We start from the raw sequence: 15069 nt of genomic DNA on the forward strand, positions 1-15069 counted from the left end.
CAATCGAGCTTTTACAAAAGCCTGTCATAAGGCAAAGTGTCAAATACTTTGGCTAAATCTAAAAATCTGGCAATACGCTTTCTACTAATAATAATTACCGACCGGCGAATTAAGCTTAACAAGTAATGCAATCCGTCTGTTGTTGACACACCCTGTTTGAAATCGAATTGTTTCTCTTAAGTTATATACTTTGTTTCTGTCGATTTTTTTTCATGAAATGATAGAGCTGCTATCTAGTAAGCACAAGGTTTCTGGTTCGAATCTAGCTCTGGGCATGTGTGTTTAATATATGTGTGTAATCTGTATTTTTCCTAGTTCAAAAAATAGATAGCTGGTTGGATGTCGTAAGAGACACGTGACCATAGAGAGGAAAATTTTTGATTAAAAAAAGTGTTTCGATTAAAAAATTGTTTTCAAATTAGGATTACCATTATATTATAATCTATCTATCTTCGTCAATATTTTTTTAATAAATAAGTGACAATATAGTATGTTTCTCTGTTTATATCTGGTTTGGATATCTTGGTCATTTTGTATAGTAAATAAATGATACTCGAGAACTAACACAACGGAGGTTAAATTCAAAATTTTATATTCATAAATGATAAAGAATATAATTGCAGATCTAGCACTAATTGTCTCATAAATAATCATCTAATTTTCAAAGACAATTATGAAAATTTTCATTTTCAAAAGGTTAAATTAGAGACGTTTTAATTGCAGAGTTAACGAGTTGGCAAAGATTTTCACCATTCTGAATAAGGTCCAAGTACGTAGTTAGAGTCTAGATTAACAAGAAGAAAGTAGTGTGTATAGTAGAGAACGAAACTAAGCAGTGAATATATAGGTACTAGATATTAGAGATTTTTTTCAAAAGTTTATATAGTTTGTACTCAAATGTTCTGGCGTTACTTCGGGAGAACACAAAAATCGAATCTAATGGAAATGGTGATTTTCAAAACAACCAAGAAGCGCAAAATAATTCGAAAAAATATTGTTAAAAACGTATTAAAAATACTTACAGAAAAGGTTAAGCGATATCTGAGCGGCGAAATATAATAAGGATATTAAATTATTTGCAGAGTTGGGCGCCGACAATGTTGAGAATGTCACAGGCGCAGGTTTGAGATTAAGTTTGTCATTAAAAGAGGATTGATTAATTCCTTTGATTGATTAATGATTACTCATTTCTCCGGATATGTTTGGTTGTTTAGTTTGACTTTCTGTGAACTTCACAAGCGGTGGTTATTGTTTTCCTTTTTTGAATACATTAGGCTTTAGATCAATAATGAATTAACGTTGAAATGTATCAGACGAACTACTTGATCTCTTAGGTTGTTCCTTGTTGTTAAAATGAGCTTTAACATTTTTTCAGGTAATTTTGCAAAATTAAAAAAAGGTAAACAAGCCTGTATTACTTAACTTGACACACACATCTTCGACTGTCATTTGAACCTTAAAAAATGTTAGGCCATTTATATTTTACTCTCCAAAGTGCGAATACTGCAAGGAATCTTGAGCTGATTCAGCATTCATATCATTCAGCGATATAGAAGATAATTTTATTAATCTTATGTTTAGCTGAGAATGACGTATTCTATGTTTTTAATAAATGTATCTAGTAGATAATATAATAATAAATTTATTATATGGTTTTAATGATGTCACTTAGGAAGTCGATGTCGACACCATTATTGACACGTCAACAACCGAGTTGTCGACATGTCGTCCGCGTCGCCCAACTCTGATTATTTGGAATATGTATCAAATTGTCTTCCAAGTCAGTATATCTTTGAATTTTTTTGTTGATCAAAAATATGCTCAATTGAGTATCACGGCTAAAAAAATAACGAAAGAATTACTTAACAACGAAAAGAAAAATATAAAAAATATACATCTTTAAATATGAAGCAATAAAAATAACAATTTAGCAATAATACTAAAAGCAATCTTTTTTGTCAAATTCGATGTTTAATGTCAATAGTTTTAAGTGCAACGAACGTATTCTTGATGTGAAATAACCGGTAAAGATGACAAGTGAAAATAAAGCAATATAACAAAAGCAATGTAGTATAATGTCAATTTAAAAATTAAATCTAAATACGCCTCGCTATTTCTATATGTACGAACTCGTCGGAACCTAAACGAGTGAATAGATATAGAGATGGCGAAAAAAGTTCTTGAAAATTGAGAATTCGCGGTTTTCTTCAGACTCGAAATTTTGACTTCCGGGTGCCGGGTATTCAAAAGCAATAAATATTAGTAATGATCGGGGTGAATATACCCCGGAAACCATAGCAATATAATATATAGAAATAACGAAATAAAGTTAAGGATGAATATATTACCGACAAATTTTAAGACGTAGCGAATAAGGCGTGGAGTAAATACAGAACTAAATAGATTTAAAACACATGCAAGCGCTCATAGAGGCTTAAAAATGTTGCAAAAGGTGTGTTTTGGTCAATTAACAATATAACTTCTTCGAAATCTGAAAACGAACATTTAGTCTTTAAGGCACTGTGTAACCGAGTAGTTGTAAATATAAATATAGTGTTGGTAGAGCTAATAGAAACACGATTATAAAGTTTTATAAAAAAATACATGTTATTTTTTTATGTTGAATTCTGTTATCAAGAACGAATAATACCCTTTTGAATAAAAATACGCGTAATTTTAAAATCATATTTTTTATTATACAGTGATAACACAGAGTGTTAACCAAAGTGTTTAAAAATAGAAACAATGTTGCAATAAATTATAGAACACAAATTTCAACTGATGTAGTAATTTTTTTCGGTAAAAAAAGTAGATAATTGAGGAATATTTTTAAAAATATAATTATAAGTTTGATTGTATTGACAGTAATTTGTGTTTTTAGCCATGTTAACGGGTTCATTTGTTGAATAAAAGCCTGATTATTTCACTACTGAAACCGAAAATTGGAAAATAAAAAATATTTTTTTGATAAATGCCACTACGTTAGACACCAGCTTGTCAGTGGGTTTTATTTCGTACACAACTTTGCCCTAACCACAAAAAAATTAAAAGAAGATAAATATTATATATACAAGGCAAATTCTAAAATTTGTCAACATTCATGGAACACAGGCGAAAACCAACAATAATAGCAACTTTAACATCGTAATACTTATACTGAAAGAAGTGATATTTTAACAACATAACGTAATATTATATACAAATGTATTACTCAGACATCTGTAGAGGTTGATAATGTATGGTGTTTGGTTATTGCTTCTTAGATTTTGTGAGACCAACAACACCACATAACATACATTTTAGTATAATAAAACAAAATATTTTATATACCTCCATAAGAATTTTAAGCTGTTGATTTTACATCAGGCAACGGTCATCAGGTAATAATTGGTAATTGGTTTTACCTCAATGGTTTAAATAGACATGTTTATTAAAGAAATCAAAGTGTAGTCATATTAGTCACATGATATCATTTAGACATTTCAAACAGAGTTTTCTTCATTATTTTTTTTGCTTCTGACGACGGGGAAGATATGCCCATATACGTTAAGCACCTTTTGCATTGACACGCTGATTTCCATTTGGATTCTATTTCAGTGGCATTTCGCAAAAAAATATTCTTTAATGCTTTAAATTCTGTTTTAGTCGCGAAATAACAATAAAAGTTAACATTTATTTTTGAAAATTAATATGAAACATTTTTACTTTTAAATTTTATTATTTTTTTTTTATTAAATACTTTTGAAAGGAAGTATGTAATTTTTAAATAAATTTTTAAATAATTAAAAGTTTGTTGATCAGTCGATAATTTTGAAAGTCTTTGTATATTTTTCAACGTTGATATATAGACGTAAATTTAAATTGTGAGTCAATATTCTTATACCTAATAATCAACATTATTATTTTTTGTTATTAGATAAATCAAACTGAATGATTTTCTATTTTTTTGTCATAGGTTTGAGTACTTTATGTTAATCACTGTATAACTCCAAATATTTTACAGTTATTTATCATTCGACCTATGCAAAAAAGGAATTGAATTATCTAATAAAAAGCATTATATAAAACTATTATAACCAACAACAAAAATAATTGTCAATAAATTTATATCTAGCACTCCTTTTGCAACAGAGCATATTTAAGAATTAACGTAAAATAATACTTATAACAATAGTCTGCCTAATCTTACAGCAATATAGAATTGCCATAGATTTACATTTTAAACATTAAGAGAGTAACTTATATTTAGACAAAAGCTATTATAATCAAAGCAATACATTATTGTATTACTACTACTGTTAGAATTTAGAAGTACATAGCAGAATAGCCTTTAAAAGTACATTTAACCTTTCATAACTATTATTGATCTATTACAAGAAAATGTAATTATGAATACGGTTTTCTTGTAATACTTTTAGACATTGAGCTGTAATATTATAATAGAAATATTTTAAATATAGAAATATTTACTGCTGAAATATAACAAGTAAAATAGTCTAGTTCTTATTTATGCAAAAACAGTTCTGTAGTGTTACCGTTAGTATTAACATATTTTTATAATTTTCTCAGTCTCTTTATTGTATAAATTAACATTACATCATTTACTATTGCTGTAAGAACAATATCTTACTTTTATTTAACATTTCTATATACTTATTCCAATAGGAAATTTTATAAATATGGGCATGAGTTTTGTAGAGTGGTTTTTAAAAAAGTTAGAGACAATTATGAATATTATAAATCTTTGAAGGCTTTACATTAAAAATATATTTTCAAATTAAGAAAAAATGCTTTGTTTTCTGCCCCTGTGTATATTATAATAAATAAGAACAGACATGTAATGTAAAAATTCAGTGCTGTAGCGTACGTAGAGACTACGTCCATTAAAAAAATGTAACTAGCAGCATGCCAAAGATTTTTGAAAAAATTTACACAACGAAATATATTAAAAAGTGTATTTTAAAAAAAAATATTTAAGTAAAATTATATATTATAGGTACTGATCATTGTAAAATTTTGATTTTATTTGATTCAATTTGAAGAAATGGATAAATAAAACCATTAACATCAATCTATTTTTTTTCAAGTAAAATCAAAATATTCTTTCAGTACTTTTTTCATCAATTGTAGATAGCTTTAAGAAGAATAGTATAAAGGAAGCAAATTTTGAGCTGTCTGCAATTTGATGAAACCAAAGAATTAAAGAAATGTACTATAGAAGTTAACTGCTGTTATTTAAAAAAAAGTTATTTAAAATATATTGGCTAGTGCATTCTAGCTTGCTAACTCTGTATACAAGATGCAGTCCAGTAATTGACCACAATATTATATTACCAATTATTAATTCTATATTACACTACATAGGAGTTTTGTATTATATTTTCATAATAAATAGACTAGAAAATATTATATAAATTGATTTTTATTTTTACCCTTATATAGTCTGTCTAACGAGAAAATCCTTGACAGTGTGAGAAAATCCTTGACACATGTGCCTGTCATTTTAGTTATGTAAGTGGTTTATTTTGATTTATAAAGAAATAAATTGCTGCAATTATAATACAGAGCAGGAAATTAATAGATTTAAAAGTTCAGTGATCAATAATGTTAATAAAATATTATAGGTAGGTATAATCTGAAAAATTCATATATTATGGTGTTAATAAAGTTCACTATCAAAAAATATTACAAAAATTAATTATATAGCTTCACTCAGAACCTCGCAATTAGTGGAATAAAATAGTGGTTTGGTTTGGGTAGTCTCTCTACAACAAAGACATTGGAAAATGGTGTCCCCCAGGGATCAACAGCAATAATCTGTTTCTAATTGTAATCAATAATCTAGTCGAAGGAATGAATAAAAATGTTAAAAAATGTATATAATATGTTGATGATCTTATTATGATATGTGTCACAAAAACTGTTGGAGAAAGCAGTAGATATCTACAAGATGCCATAAACCAAGTTGTAAAATATGCTAGTGTTAATGGCTTTAAACTATCCAAGCAAAAAGCCCATGTGATGCATTTCTGCAAATTGCGTCGGCCCCACTATCGTCCACTACTTTTCATGGACAATTGTCCTCTTGAACTTAAAACTGAAACTAAATTTCTAGGCTTAATATTTGATATTAGGTAATTTATATTTGATAGGCTTATTGATTGATTATATTTGAAAAACTTACTTGGAAATCACATATAAATGGATTAGTGTTACGGTGTAAGAAGGTTCTAAATCTTATATTAAGTGTCTCTCCCATACCACATGGGGGGCAAGTACGAAAATACTTACCCAGCTTTATAAAACCTTGGTTCGTTCAAAGATAGATTATGGCTCGATGGTATACTCTACTGCTCGCAAATCAACCTTACAGCTCCTGGACCGCGTACAAAATGCATGTTTAAGACGAGCTCTTGGAGCTTTTTACACAAGCCCCGCAACTAGCCTATGTGCTGATGCGGGAATAGAGCCCCTTAAATACAGAAGAAGGAAGCTAGCGCAATCCTACCTCACTTTGGCATTGGCAAATCCTAGCCATATAGTGAGAGAAACAATGCTATCCCGTCATATGGAAGAACATCTGCCTATGATAATCAATAAAATCTCTTACGAAAATCCTCCATGGCTAATACCAAAAAACTGAAGTAATATTAGACCTGAACAAACTAAAACGTCAAGAAACATCGCCTGAAATATATCAACAAAAGTTCCAGAAAATACTAGACCAATACAATGAAAGAATTGTTATTTATACTGATGGCTCCAAAAACAAAATGGTGCTGGATGTGCAATTATTACCAACGGGTCAACTTTCCAATGGACTTTGAGACATGAAGCATCAGCTTTCTTCACAGAATATTTCGCGATCTGGAAAGCCTTATCTTATGTCATCGAGGAATATAATCAATCTAGAGTTTTAATTGTCTCTGACTCTTTAGAGATCGTGTCTAAAATTAATGACATATTTGTCCATGATCCCCTGAAACAAAAAAATCGGACGCTTATTCGAGAGTGCAGCGAAAAGGGAAACAAACTCACGTTAGTATGGGTCCCAAGCCACACTAATATACTTGGCAACACAATGGCAGATGAAGCTGCTCAGCAAGCTGCTAGAAGGGATACCATTGATTTCCATTATATTAGTAAATATGATCTTAAAGTTCTACTGCATAAAAGAACAGAAAGGGAATGGCAGGATGAGTGGGAAGGTACACCTTCAAAGCTTTGCGCAATAAAACAGGACCCCATCCTTACGTCTTGCACTAGGACGAGCGGATGAATCCAGAGTGCATCATCTTCGTATTGGGCATACTGCGGTAACTCATGCATATCTGCTTAATAGAGAAATACCTCCAATGTGTACAGTCTATGATGTTGAGTTGGCAGTAACTCACATTATATGTGAATGTCCTCAATATACGGTAGAAAGAAATAGATTCGATTCTTATTCAGTTAAATTATCACGAATTTCACCTAGGTGGTAAAATTCGTAAGAAGAAAGAATTAAAAATATTTTGAAATTTATGAAAGATATTAATATATACCACCAACTGTGACACTCGTCTGTGATACTCAAATCCAACTGCGATATTGTGATGTAAATAATTACCTATTTTTCTTATTGTTTGTTTTTTGTTGTCTATTTTTTTTAAATAGTGGTTTCAATTAGCGTAGAAGTTTATTTTTCCTTTAATTTCAATGGAAGCATTCAGAACGTTAAAATTAGTTGTAGACATTTTCAATTAGTAGAAAAAGTTATCAAACTTTTAACTTTTCCACTAATTATACTTCAAAATTTGCGAGAAATGTCATTTTGACCTTTGATTATCTTCCGTCGAGAAATTGTGGTTAGAAATCAAAAGTTGATTGTTTTATAAGCTAAATATTAGGCTTTTTCTATGGATACAACTGCCTAAAGCTTGCGTTAGTTGCTAAGATATTCTATTAATTTTAATTGTGTTTTTAAACATCGTGAATGATCGAAAACTAAAAAATGTTAAAGTGTAATTGAAACCACTAATTTATTCCACTAATTGCGAAGTTCTGAATGAAGCTTATCTCTTTCTTTCATAAAACTTCATTCAAACTTCATGAAACTTCCTACTAATTTTTTTTAATATGCACAGAATTTAGAGTGATAAAATAAATAAAAAATACATTCTTGCTAATAAAAAAAATCAGCGGCGCCAATACAATAAATCATATATACAGGGTGGTCCGAACTGTATTACGGAAACTTCGGCAGCATATTCTGCAGATAAAAATAATTAAAAAAGTTCGTATAAATGTATGTCTAAATACTTAGTTTCTGTGATACTAAAATGCTTAGTTTCTGTGATACAGGGTGTAGAAGTTTTATTTTTATTTCGATTTTTTTCAAATAATTTATGAAATAACATCAATATTTGGATGAAAATTGGTGCCTGGGAGTTTTTTGGCATGAGAAATTTGATTTTGATGTCAATATAACCCCTACTTGTAGAGTAATAACTTTTTGTCCGTACCTGTATAAAACTACTGAGTAAAAAAATACATTTACGTAAAAAAGGTCTCTAAGTAAAAATCGCTACGAGTCATGGTTATCGTGATATTTGGAATTGAAATTATCAATACCTGTCATCATTGACATAAATTCAACATGTTGACAAAATAGTTATTAGACTGAAATCATAAATTTGAAATGTTTTTGTGCCAAAAGTTCAACAGAAACTGTTTTATCATAATTTTTTGCAGAAAAATTTATGATTAGTTTAAAAAAATAAGAATTTCCCAAATTTATTATTTCAGTCAAATAACTATCTACTCAACGTGTTTATTTTTTGTCAATAATTGCATGTATTGACTATTTTCATTCGAAATATCTTGAGAACGATTGCTCGTAGCGATTTTTACCAAGAGGTGTTTTTTACGTAAAGAGTAACGGAAATGTATATTTTTTCACTCTGTAGTTTTATACAGGTACGGGCGAGAGAAAAGTTATTACTCTTCATAACATTTAAAACACAGGTAGGTGGCTCCCCCTACAAATAGGAGTCATATTGACATCAAAATCAAATTTCTCATATCAAAAAACTACCAGACAGCAACTTTCATCCAAATATTGACGTTACTTTAGAAATTATTTAGAAAAATTTGAAATAAAAATGAAACTTTGACACCCTGGATCTCAGAAACTAAGTATATTAGGACATATATTTATACGAACTTTTTTACTTATTTTTATCTGCGGAATATGCTGCCAAAGTTTCCGGAATACAGTTTGGACTGCCCTGTATATTTATTAATTCGTCACATAAAAAACTGATTATTGAGTCAATTAAAAGGTTGTTCTACTTTGCTGTAGATGTATGATATTAATAATAAACACCTTCGATTAAGAACGGAAGTCTTATATTTTCTCATTAAGTATAGATTTTTGGTATAGAAAGCGCTCACTAAAAGATTAAAGAAAACTTTGTTCGATTATGATACAAAATATAGGTTGATTCATTTCAAATAATGGAGAAAAATACAACATTTAGTTTTGTCCCACCCTGTATATATCAAACAAGATTGCAAATATTGGTAGGCTCAATTTTAAAGTAGCCGCTATTATACAGCACCTCCGGCTCAATAATTTTAAAACTCTACGAATTTAGAATTTTAAGAGGGCTTTAAGTAAGCAGCAAATTTAGTTTAAAAGCGGTTATATTTCAAAAACCACTCGGTATAGAATATGACACTATAATATTTTTGGAATGCAAATTGAATGGCAAATCTAATGACCTAAAAATATATAGTATTTCATTTAAGAATATACAACTTTAGTTCTAAATATGTTTGAATCATCCTGTATGTTGACACAAATCTTTTCAAAATGTCCGCAGCCATTGCCCCACATTATGTAAAAAACTAAAGTAAAAATCACAATCCAAAATCCTAATATAGAGCTTTTTCGGAAGCTTCATTCACCTTGTGCTACTAATATGTGTGCTACAAATTTAAATAACTATTTAATACAATTTTGGATTCAAGTAAACTCAAAAAGAATCATATTTATGTCTAGAGATTAATATGAACAAAAAAAAAACATAAAAAGGAAATATGAAACATAGAAAAACGTATTTTATACTTTCTTTCATACTGAACAAGAAAATCTTTGTTACTGCTCGTAAAACTAGAAGAATATTATAGTAGAAAATTCTGGAAAATTTAGAGTAACAATTTTATAGAGAACATCGAAAGTTATGACAAAGTTTTCATCAAAAGGAAGATAGTTCTTTTATAGAAATGTTACATACTAAATCAAAATATGTAAATTTAAGTTTAAAATTGTTAAAATAATAATACTGAAGTAATAAGATATTAAAAAAATATATTAAAATAAGTGTAAAAAATTGGGCTCAACCGGGATTTGAACCCGGGACCTCTCGCACCCAAAGCGAGAATCATACCCCTAGACCATTGAGCCGCTATAGTTAATTATTAAACATTACCTAGCACACAATTTCTTTTTTACTCGTTTTGACCCACTTAAATAATATGATGACGAAGAAGACGGGGCGCGGCGTCGACCTCGTAAAGAAAGTAATCAAATTCGCTGGTGCAGATGTTTACAACATTAATAACGTTACAGTTAGCGTTATAATAATTAAAACAGATTCAAAGTTGCATATTATAACAATAAAAAATTATACAGAAAAATATTACTAAACTACGTTTTTCTTTGATTTTGACATCAATTTAAAGCTAATGCTAAATGCTGAATATGCTAATGTGTGAAAGTGAATTTAATGTGCTAATAATTAATTTTTGCCGTCTTATTTATTAACATATAATAACTATTCATATACTATCAAATCTGATAATCGTTTAATTGTATTATACCGGGTGCGTCTCAAAAGTGGCTCACCCCTATAATTTTTTTTATTTTTTCAGATAAAAAACGAGATTTGGTATGTTAGTATATGACCTAAATTAGGATTGATTAGCGGTATTCAATTGTTTTTGGTCGCTTCCTGTTTTACCGGAAATGTCTACAACTTTTGATTTTTATATGGCACCCACGGTATTTTTTTACTTTATTCGATAGAAAATTACATTCTCAATAGAATGACATATCATATGTCAACTTTTGACATTCTGGCTTAATAAAAAATCGTATTTTAAAATTCAATCTAGAGTGCCATGGCTATGTTAAAAACACTAATCCTTAATCAAGGAGCCTTGGAAAAATATATTTAATCATCTAATGTGTTTAGTGTCTTGTCCTGGCCAGTTAGAAAATGCTCAAATCGTATTTTTAATCATATCTCAATTTTTTCAAATGGAACAAGGGTGGCTCATTAGCATATTAGGAAAAAGCATTTTTAGCCGACCATACAAATAATAATAAAATGAATTATTTGGGTCATAAATGACCTAAATACAAAATATTTTCATGGCGTCTGTCGTCTGTCTGTCCGTCTGTCCGTCCGTCCGTCCGTCTGTCTGTCCGTCTGTCTGTCCGTCTGTAACACGATAACTCAATAACCGCTAAACCGATTTTAACCAAATTTGACACAAAAATACTTTGGCACCCGAGAATCTGGCCATTAGTTTTTCGGTGGGGGTGTTTTTGTTTTAGGGGATCTTTACGTTTTACGATGGCAATTGGATAGAAAAATGTGGTTGGATTATAATAATTAGTAATAATTAATTAATAGTTCTCTTTTCTATCTGTACATATTGAGTTGTTCATTATTGCCAGAGGTTTTATTTTTTCCCTTCATTTAAATTTGATAGTTTAAGAATTCCTACCCATAATACAGTCTATACTTTTCTCTTTTAACAAATGAGATCGGATTATTTCATCTGCAACTATACCTGTACTTATATTAATCATAATTTAAATATAATATAAATTTATTTTTTTAAATATCGGGGGTGGTATAATTGTTGACATTACTGTCTATATGATAACTTAACTTAAAACTAAAAAAAAAACAAATACTAGGTTTTAATAGATAATAAATTAAAAGTTTTGGAGTATAAAAATATAGACATTTGAAGAGACAACCAAAAAACGCTAATTTTCAACTAGCTGTTGTGTCCGAACAGAGAGAAAAAAACTTATTTAACAAGAATTATAGTAAACTATATTTAGTTTAATTTTGAATAGAAAGATTATTTACGAAAATAAAAAAAGCAAAAAAGTTGGGCTCAACCGGGATTTGAACCCGGGACCTCTCGCACCCAAAGCGAGAATCATACCCCTAGACCATTGAGCCGCCACGTTCAATTTTATAAACTTTTTATCCGCTTACTTTCACCTGTTACGTGTTAAATTAATTTTGTTGCGTTTAGTGATAGCGTTCGCGCATCGCTGTTTGAAGATATATTTCGACTAAAATTTTCGCGGCTCGTTGGTCTAGGGGTATGATTTCCGCTTAGGGTGCGGGAGGTCCCGGGTTCAAATCCCGGACGAGCCCAAAAATTTTTTTATGTTTTTTTTTGTAATATATAATATTATAATAAAAATTAGAGAATTTAAAACTGCAATATCATACATTTTTTATATATTTTTTTATTCTTTATACCGGGTGCGTCTCAAAAGTGGCAACCTACGAGTATAGGTAACATTTTTATTTTTTCAGATAAAAAAACGAGATTTGGTATGTTAGTATATGATATAAATTAGGATTGATTGACGTACTCAATTGTTTTTGGCCACTTCCTGTTTCACCGGAAATGACTACAACTTTTGATTTTTAAATGACACCCTCGGTATTTTTTTGCTTTATTCGATAGAAAATGACACATCATGGACACATCAATTTACCTCTATACAAAAGTGCTTCGTTTGTCCCTTAGAGGCAATCAATAAAAAAACAATGTTAATTAATTTAAAATTTATTTATTTTTTTTAAGCTTTTTATGAAGCTCATTGTCAAATATCGTTTGTGATACTAACATAAAATTTGGTATTTTCGTCAACTAGATTATTAGCGCATTAGAAATTTTATGCGCTTACATAGCTTGAAGAAATATATACAAGAAATCTTTTTTGGAGGTCAGCTTCGGAGAAATATTTTTTTTCTCAAAAAGTGTACACAATGGCGTTTTTTACAAGAAACAAAAAATAGTAGTAAATAATAAAAGTACCATTTTACAAAAAAATGGGTCGTTTATACTAAAATTTTTGTAGGGGTGGGGGTTTGGTTGTGATAAAGCACTTACCAAAACATAGGCAATCCAAATTTCATTCAAATCCGAATAACGGTTCTTAAAATATATTAAAACATGTGTTTATATTTTTAAAGTTTCAAGCTCCTCTAACGGACAAAAAAAACATCCACCGAAGCACTTTTGTAGAGAGACAAATTGTGTTCAATGAACTTATTTTGATTCCAAAAATACGTGGCAGTTTTATGTCCACGCAATATTGGGGGACATCCTGGAATAACTATAACACATTTAGAGCAAGCATCAATATTGTAATAATAACTCTAACATTTATAATAGAAAGTAAGCGCTGATATAATCAAACCAGACGGCCCATCATAAATCAACCCGATTTTAAAACAGACCCCTCAATAGTGCGACCTCCGAACCCATACAGTTCGTCCATACTTGTTGCTTTATCGTAATACGGGTGACAGGCATGCCAACCTTCAGCTGTTTCATCCACCTGGCCAATCCCAGACAACAGCTGACAGAAAAAATTGGAACATCTGGAAGTACGCACGTATAGCGCGTACGTCACGGCTGATGCGATTAGAATAATGTGTGCGTGAAGAATGTGTAGCGGGATATGGGGTGATGGTATAGGTAGGTACTGTTATCCATTAGGTTGTTTTGCGTTGAATAAATAAAAACCTGTCAAAATCGAGGAGTACAATTTAGTCATAGGTCGTTTAACTAAATAAGTTAGATAAAAAGGGTTAGAGTTATTAATTTAGTATCTATAAGGGAAATTAAAATAACTTATGTTGCACATCATAATACGACCACCAACAAACTTTATAAGACGAAGCATGGTGTCATTCATGACGTGCAACGGAAATTGTTCCAATTTTCCTATATACAAAACTAACAAATCTCAATTTATTTACCAATACTTTTTACAAAAAGTAAATGAAATATATCAAAGCTTTATGATAGATTTAAGCATCACTTGATAATATAAAACTAATTTTATATATTGTTAATTTACTATGTAAATATTTTATAATACAAAACGGCGTCAAGTTGGTTGGAAATGACAATCTATGACATTCCCCAATAATGTTATATCTAAAATATCAGCAATAGGCATGTTTCATGTTTTTCAATTTCCACGTAATTATGCAGATTTCAACCTAATTAGTCTTGCTACTTAGCCTTTTTTTATATAAAACTTAATATTAGGCCAAAAAAGGGGTAAAAGTTTGAATTTCACAATTACGCGCGCTGCGATGACGTATGTAGCCCTCGCCAATATGATTGGCTGGTTTTCGTCTCGAAATAAACTTGGTGAATTTTATGATGTTGGTTGCATTGCTGTTTATTCAACGTTAAAATGACATTGTTTACAATTTTTTAATTTTTATTTTAAATTAAATTTACATTTAAACTATTTTTAATAATGTTAATAAATTAATTGTTCCATTGTTGGATAACATTTTCCAGTAACTGTAATAAAATGTTTTTGTACGCGCCGAAAAAGATGGAAAATAGTAAATGCTGTTTTCTTCCAGAAAACTTCTCTTAAGCCCTGAATGATTTCAAAGCATTTCAAAGTGAGTTTATATTATGCTTCAATTGTTAAATCATTAACGGCCTGCTTTTTACATGTGGAATAAGGTGGGAGAAAATTAATTTGAAAAAAAGTGTAATTCCTGATAACTAAGATTAATAGTATTTCCGGAAAATCACAGTTATGGTATAAAACAGGTACGCTACAATCTTACCATAAAAAATACGTCTACTATCTGACCAAGAAAAGTTAGAGAAGATGAACAATGCAATTAGAAAAATTCTATTGGCACCAAGAATCATGATAAATAATAAATAAAATCAAGAAAATATTTTATTTTAAAGTTTTGTTATTAAATGTATTAATATGTGATC

General features: G+C 29.8%; 3 non-coding genes across 3 annotated transcripts; 1 reads left to right on the forward strand and 2 right to left on the reverse strand.

Moving 5' to 3' along the window:
• Positions 1–10378: 10378 nt before the first annotated feature.
• On the reverse strand, positions 10379–10450 carry Trnap-ugg. Its single transcript has one exon. It is a non-coding gene; the product is annotated as a tRNA-Pro (tRNA).
• Positions 10451–12176: 1726 nt separating this feature from the next.
• Trnap-ugg lies at positions 12177–12248 on the reverse strand. The gene has a single exon. It is a non-coding gene; the product is annotated as a tRNA-Pro (tRNA).
• A 129-nt stretch (positions 12249–12377) lies between these two features.
• Trnap-agg lies at positions 12378–12449 on the forward strand. The gene has a single exon. It is a non-coding gene; the product is annotated as a tRNA-Pro (tRNA).
• The last annotated feature ends 2620 nt before the right edge of the window (positions 12450–15069 follow it).

This window comes from Sitophilus oryzae, unplaced genomic scaffold (assembly GCF_002938485.1).
Source record: "Sitophilus oryzae breed Bouriz unplaced genomic scaffold, Soryzae_2.0 scaffold_1393_pilon_pilon, whole genome shotgun sequence".
NCBI classification, from domain to species: Eukaryota; Metazoa; Arthropoda; class Insecta; order Coleoptera; family Curculionidae; genus Sitophilus; species Sitophilus oryzae.